A 7,781-nucleotide genomic window follows, 5' to 3' on the forward strand; every position below is an offset into this window, starting at 1 on the left:
CTTGTGCTTTCTGCAACACAGAAGCAGACAGGTGAAAATGGGAAGTGTCGCCATGTATTTAAGTGGCTTCATGTGAAAATACATGCCTTTTAAATCACAGTCAGAGCCTTCTCTTCTCCATCACAAGCTTTGCTGCTTTTTCCTTCTTCTGTCCTGTAACTTTCTTCACAGCTATGTGCAGCCGAAGGGTTTGTGACAGTTATTGTCAAAGACTAAACAATAGATCAGAGCGATGGCTGGGAATCTGAAGGTTTCCTTTTTTTCAGAGTGAAGAAGATGGGTTGCAGCTGACAGCTGTCCATAAAAATTGTAACGTACAAATCGTATAATATAAACTAAAGAGAGACCAAAAGTACCATCGGAAAAAAAGAAAAATGAGCTTGTTAGAACAGTCTGTATTACAGCTGTTTCCCTTGACAGTTTTCTGTACCCTAATACGCTCAACAAATTGGCAACCTGTCCTTATATATTTGCATCAGGATTCCCTTAAGGGAAATGTCTATATTATTCTGTTTTGGATAAAGGAAGCAGTTTGATATGACAGGTAGGTCAAGTGTTTCTTTAATAAAGCATGCGGGTAAGAAGAAAGAAATAGGCTATTGTCAATGACTTGACAAATAGGTAGATATGCCCCCCTTGAGCATAGCCAGGGAAAGCTACTAGATAAATCGCCCTTGTTATTTTGATTTAACCAGTTTGTTGCTGAATACATTTTTCCCAGAGAGAAGAGTCCTCAGTAAAGGTCATCCCAAAGATTTCTTTATAGACTCTGTAGCGTGGTGTTAACTCAGTTTGGATTTTAGTTATGCAGAACAAATCTGGACCAAAATTGTAAAATAATTTCTGTATTGTGTGAACGTGTGCAATACTTATATGTGATACAGGTGGATTTTCACATTGTCACTTCAGCAAAGTTTGTCATCTCAGTTCAGGTAACATCTGCCCCGGCGACCCACACGATGCTGCCCATCCCCTTCCACTCAAAGGGACCATGAACACAAACAAGGAGCTTCCTTGTCCCAGTGTGGACAAGGGCCTGAATTCACCCCTATCCCCAGACTTCGCACCCTTTCCACCCACACAAACAGGCTGCAAAACCCAATACTGCTGATTTGACAGCTGCCGTCCAAATCCAACCAGCAAGGGTTACTTGGGACACTTCTGAGTGAAAACCAGCCCTGAAATAGGAAATTACCCCAGTTCTCCTTAAAGATGCTCGGATTTAGCTAAGAAAGCCACTTCTGAAGGCTGGGGGGAGATTTTTCCCAAGGTGAACCTGGAGATCCTTCAGCACTGAAGCCATCGCTAGTGAAGTAACATGTGGAAATGGGCAAAAACCCTCCAAGCCCCTTCAGCTGGTGAAGCCACTGGTTACTGGCAGTGCAGGGGTTTGGGTGCAGAAAGGATGCTGCAATAGCCAGGCCCAGCATGGTCACGGTGCTCCTGGGGACATCCACCCCACAGGAATGGGGACACCCATCTGTTGGGAGGGGACGGATCTGCTGTTGGGACATACCGTGATACCTGCAGCCCCAGAGCTGGTCACAGGCAAACATCTGAGCGCTGCTCAAAGCCTGGATTAGGTAAATACGTATTTAGGGACCTTTTACAGCGGAGAGCACTCTCCCGATTCATTCTAAAGGCCCCCTTGGAGCTGTTAGGGTCTGTTGTGCAAACACATGGGAATGAATATTTTTTAAGTTCTTCTTCTTTACCCCAGGGACGAAGGTTTCTAATGCTACAGCTTCATACAAAACCCCTCCCCCTGGCTGCAGCTTGGCAAGTAGTTTCATATACCAGCAGAAATTTTTTTTTTGCTGAAATTTGGGTAAAAATTCAGATCAACCTATTTAAACTACTCAAAGAAAATTTCAAGAAGATCGTATCTGTGGAGATACCTGGTTTGCTCATCCCTAAGAAGATACCTCAGCTTTTCAAAATATCGCATTTCTTGGCCACTTGGGCAGTGTTTCTGGACCCGCAGCTGCCCCCTCTGTGCTCAGCCCCTGCCAGGCTGGGGGGGGTTGGGGCTGGGGCTGGGGATCAGGACATCACTGAGGAAGGGAAGAGTTCTCTTTCCTTCTCAGCTTTTTTCCTACAACCACAGCCTCAACAAACAGGACAGGACATCTCCTCACAATTCAAAAGCAAACTGGGGAATAAGAGCAGCACGTTGACCTGTGCGCGTTGATCCATCCATCCCCCCGATGCCCAGCCGTCCGGGGTCCCCACCCACCTTGGGTCCCTCTCGCTAGCGATTCAGGAAGGATGCACATCGAAATCTGAACAAGCAACACCATCATCCGTCTTCCCGCTCTCAGTTGTTCCCAACCTGGTGATTTAAGATGTATACTCCGATTATGCCAGATTTCTAAACGCAGCTAACACAAAAGCATTTTGTGCTCATTCTGAGCTATCTTCCAACATTATTATCTTTTTTTTCCAGCATTATCTTTTTCCCAGGAGCATCAGCATGTATATTATTAATCAGTTATATGTTGATAATATATAATAGTTATATATTAATAATATAATATTTTAATATTTTAATATGATATTATATAAAACATATATTATAGAATATATAACTTTTTTATTATGTTATATAATTGTATATTGACTATATTATTATTTATATTATTATAGTAATAACAGTAAAATATAAAAACTTAACTTGAATTCCTATGATTAGATAAATACATATTTAGAGACTTAAAAATATTATCTTCTTTGTTATTATTTTATTCTTGCCTTTCTAATACATTCAAAGTGATTTTCCAGCTGCAGAGTTTTCTGCATGGAAAAAGCTGCTATTCCCCTGAATCAGTGTAAACTGCTGCTTTCCTTATCTGCCCAAAAGCACATTTTCTCCAATTTATAACTGGGCATTCCTATACTGCTGACCCAAACAAGGAGAGGGCCGGGGCTTCATATTATCTTTTTTATTCTTCATATATGTAGAAAGCAGAATTTATGCCTCTGCTTTGGGGAAGTCACTCCTTTTCTCCATACATGGTAGCACACAGAGCTTGGCAGATCATGTTGTGTTTTCCATATTAAGCCATACACAAGGGTAGCAAACAGAGAGCTGTTGACTACGCCCGTTACAAAAATCAGAGGCAGATGAAAAGCCGTGGCGGGGCTAGACGGTTGCATCTTGCCTTTCCTCTTTTCACAGCAGCCCAGAAGGAAGACCTGACTGGTGTTGAAGCCAACAGAAAAACAGTGGCATTATGCAGAGGAGAACCAACAGTGTACCTGTTTTTATCAATTATTACATTAGTTGTTGCTAGATTTAAAGAAGAACTCATGTAAAGGGCAGCCACACAAAGGTGCATTACGCTTTTCAAGGAGGCTTTGCACTTTGGAGGCCATGGGCTCATGACGCAGCAAGGCTTCTAGATGCCTTCTTGGAGGCTTTGTGCCATTATTAATGTCATTAACATTGTCCCTTCTTCTATCAAAACTGCCCATTATGACCAGGAGCCATGGAAAATACATGGGCTTTCACACAATAGTTTCCTGAGAGAGGAGAAATCAATGGTGAAGAACACGGGTCTCCTCTGAGCATGACACAGGGACCTGGTGGGAGGACAACCCCAGGCACAACCACCCAAGACGTCAGCCTGCCCCAAGAGCTGACAGGCTACCAAGGTCTCCCATCCCTCATGAACCTCCTTCTTTTCCACGCACGGAGCTGCAACACGCCAGCTCACCCCACCGGGTCGTGGTGCCCAGCCCAGGCTTGGGCTGGAGTTGGGGCTGGGGCTGGGGACCAGGGCTGTCCTGCAGGATGCTGCGCCTGCACCTGGCTCCTGGGCTTCCCCCTCCACCTGTACGCTGCTTCATCCAGCGCTGCTTTCCCATTTTGCTTCTGAACAATGCACATACTGTTCTTCAGAGAAACAAAAGGCGGCAAAAGGAGCGGAGCCTTGTTTTAGTAATCTTTCTGCAGAGCAAGAACTGAGAATTTGGGCTTCTCGGTAACGGTCCCTGGAGGTTGAAGACTACGGGCTGGAGTTCGGGAAGAGTCTGGGTCTTTTAATTGATGGAAATGTTAAAATAAAAGGAAAATTTCCTACATTCTTTGCCAAGGAAACAAACCATGTTTCGGTTAAATGTTGCTGTTTAAACTTGCAGGTGCTTCTGGTGATACTTAACATATTTTTGCATTTGGTGTTTTGTTTTGTTTCCCAAAAACAAGGAGTTTGGTTTCACATCACCTGGAGCAGTTTGGGTTCTGATCACTTAGTTTTTCTCATTCATGAGCACAAAGTTAATGTGTTTGAGTTGCCCAGTCTAGAGGTGAAAAAAATGAGAAAGGAACTTATTTTGGAATAACATGTTTTCTTTATTTTTTCCTTTAATGAAAACACTCCCGCTTCATTTGTATTTTGTAAAATTCTTTCTTTTGACCACTTTTCTTTTCCTTTCCCAAAGTAAGTTTCAGCCTAAACTAAGTTGACATATTCCTTTTAATGTGTTTTTAAAATATGCTTAATGGTGCTGAAAGCTAAGGAAGCTCAAATATAATTCCAAAAGCCTGAGCCCACCAGAAGCCTAATGCAAACATTATTATAAAAACTCTGCAATGGTTAGAGGTTTCAGGGAAACCTGGGTGTTCGTTAGCAAAATCAGAAATGTTATCTGCACGAGGAAAATGTGTTCTGTCGTTTGGCATCTTGACGGCCGTTCAATTTTTCTTTTTTCTGCACCCAGAAAATCTGTTTCCAATGTTTCTGCCACAGAGAATATGGAACAGCAGGAGCAGGAGCAGAAGCTGATGCAGGAGGGGGATTTAACGATTGTTATTCAGCTCACATCGCTGGCAGGCACACTCCCTCTCCCCAGATTTCTCCCGAGAAATCAGCTGAATAAAGAGCCTCCGACACGAAGGGCGGGAGAGAGGAAGAATATTTCTCCGATCCCCATGGGACAAGCATGCGAATTGTCCAGCAAATCTTAATCAATAGTCCTTACATTTCCCCAGCAGTTAACCTTTGCCAAATGGAGGAGGACAGTAAGTATTTTTACAGGCTGGGGAAGGGCGGAGGGAGGGTGTGGGGGCTTCTGGGGCAGCCGGAGCCGAGCGCTTGTGCCCTTCGTGCCAGACCCCCTCGCCTCCCCGCAATGCTGAGGACCGGCACTTTTAGGGAGTTTTTCACTTGGCCATATTGTCCCCCACCCGAAGGACATGTCCCCTGGCACGCACTGCAAACACCCGCCTGCCCTGACCCAGGAGGACCCGGGCTTCCCTGGGCTGAGCATCCAGGAGAGCACTGAAAAGCCTGTTTGGAAACAACAGCAGATTGCTTCAGTCCTCAGTGAAAGAACATCTGTGAAGAGCTGTGTCCGTGGTGGTTTTCAGGAGAAGAGCTCCCTTACTCACCCTGGCACCAGCCCCTGCTACGCAGAGACAAAAATCCAGCTGGGACTTTTTGGTGGTGTCTGGTATTATGCTCCAGGCATGCACACGTCTCGAGTGTTGCCTTGAAATGTTTGCCGTTTGCCGGGAAGCTACTGTTGTAACTTCCAAAAGAGGCAAAAGCAGAGGTTTCTCTGGATGTTTTTCTCTTCCCACCTCAGCAGGGCAGGAGTATGCTTCGTTTCATCTCCAACCAAAAGCCTTCTGGTCACGAATGGACCTTGGGTTTTCACGTAGTGCCATTCCTTTAAGGGAAGGAGAGCCAAAACCAAAATAACCTTCCTGGAGATACGCCGTCAGCATAGAAATAACACAGGACTTCTCTCCCGACCAGCCACAAAGGAAGGATTTCATTCAATGTCAGCGGGCTCCCTCCTGCATGCCTTGTGGCGAGAAGCACGTGGAAAACCTGACTGTAGTGCATCTGCCTTTCTTCCATTAGGGGAAACACTGCATTTACATTTCACTGCAGACACAGTACACAGTAATGTCTCATTTTCAGCTGTGTCACCTTAGCACTCCTCGAGATGAACCTGAGCAGAAGCCTGTCTGTCGGGCCGTCCTGCCCCAATGAGTTTTCCCAAGGAGGAATGGTTTAAACCGCTTGTGCTGTCCCTCCGGGTATGACAGCTGTAAAACGCCCTCGCAGTGCCATTAATCCTTGCTATGGATCCCCCATTGCCAAAAGAAACGTGGCTTGAGCTGCGATGGGAGCAGCGCCTTTCACGGCAGACCTGGTTACAGGATGGGGACCTCATTTTTCGGGAGTACTATTCGGAGCAGCCTGTGGGTGCAAAGCAGAATCAGCCTGTCCCACACCCTGTCCGAATCCTCCCTCGGCCTCCCTGGCTGCCTCTCGTGCCAGCTCTGAATTGCTGCTTTGCCATCGAGCTGCATCCAGTCTGGCACAAAATCCCAGATTCTGTTGTTTGGAATTTCGCATCCAGCTGTTTCAGGCCAGCTTTCTTATTTTGTTTGTTTTTTAAAAATTCAGAATTAACAATTACATAAAACCAAATCCAGCTTTTTTCTTTTCTTTTTTTTTTTTGCCTGCACTTCAGATAGGAAATTATCTTTGTTAGAAAAGGTATTCCTTCTCTCAAAAAATGTGCTAAGCTGCATGAATTCACTGACAACAATATTCACTGCTACTGAATTAGTAGCAAAATAAGAAAGAAAAGAAAACCTGAAGTCAGTGAACCATGATCAAGTAATCTGAGGAAATCAGCATGTTTCTCTCTAGGCAGTTCAGAATACCAAATGATAAGACACAAGAATCCCACTAAATATACCTCTCCTCTTTATCTCTGTAAATGTCTAATGGTATTTTCAATTCTTACTATTTCATCATGAGTCGTCCATTTTTACTGGTGATTTAGAGCTCAGATCAGTTTTTAACCTAACAATTTAAGCTTCCATTTTTTTAGTTAACGCACTTCCAGCCTTCCTGAAAGGCACAGGAGTGCAAAATAGTCAACCTTCAGAGAGCAAATAAAAGAACCTGATATGAAACATTTCTCAGCTCTAATTTTAAGCCAAGCTCATGATTTCTGAAAGCTTGGATTAAGCAATACAGCTACGTGAAAGCAAAGAGACTTGAAATGATATAGCGTGGAGTAAGCAGTGTATTTGACACACAAGGCCTTGATTTTATTTCTATTCATTCTTTTTTTTCCATTGCTGTTTGTCTAACAATCTCTTTTAAAAGCACTATTCCAGGTTTCACAGCTTAGCACCTGGCTAGCGTCATCCAACCACTCTTCATCTTTCCACCTCTGACTCTGACTTCACGTTGGGAGGATTTGGGAGGACTAAGCGGATGGCAGGTCCCGTGCTGAAGCTCATCTTCAGCCACCGCCCTCAGGCGTGGAAGGAAATGATCCAGCAGCTCGCCGGGATGGAGGTGCCCTTTGGGGGTCCCCTGTAAAAGCCTTTCCCAATGCTGCAGGAGGCCGCACACTGCAGCCCAGATAGTCAGTGAAAGCCTGATTTAATGCATGTATTTGCTTTATTCCTCTATTATAACACAATAACAAAGGGAGTGGGGGAATTCGGCCGGCAGCCAATGCAACCATCGCCTGTGAGTGCTGTTGGGGCAAGCCCCAGCCATGCCGCGGAGGAGCCTGTTGCAGACAGCAGCGTGCAGCCCTGTTCGGTCACGCCGCACGGATGTGGCTGATGCTGCCAACTGCCGTACGCAAACCCCATGGAAACCCTTCACTCAGCCATGCTCCAGGCTGGGCAAACACCTCAGGGAGGGGTTGGATGATGCCCGGCCACCTCCAGAGCCTCGGCAGCAGGACCAGCGAGCACAGGCGATGCTCCCGTCAGCTACTGATGTGCCAGTGTCCTCAGC

This window comes from Pygoscelis adeliae, unplaced genomic scaffold (assembly GCF_000699105.1).
Source record: "Pygoscelis adeliae isolate BGI_AS28 unplaced genomic scaffold, ASM69910v1 Scaffold34, whole genome shotgun sequence".
Lineage (NCBI taxonomy): Eukaryota > Metazoa > Chordata > Aves > Sphenisciformes > Spheniscidae > Pygoscelis > Pygoscelis adeliae.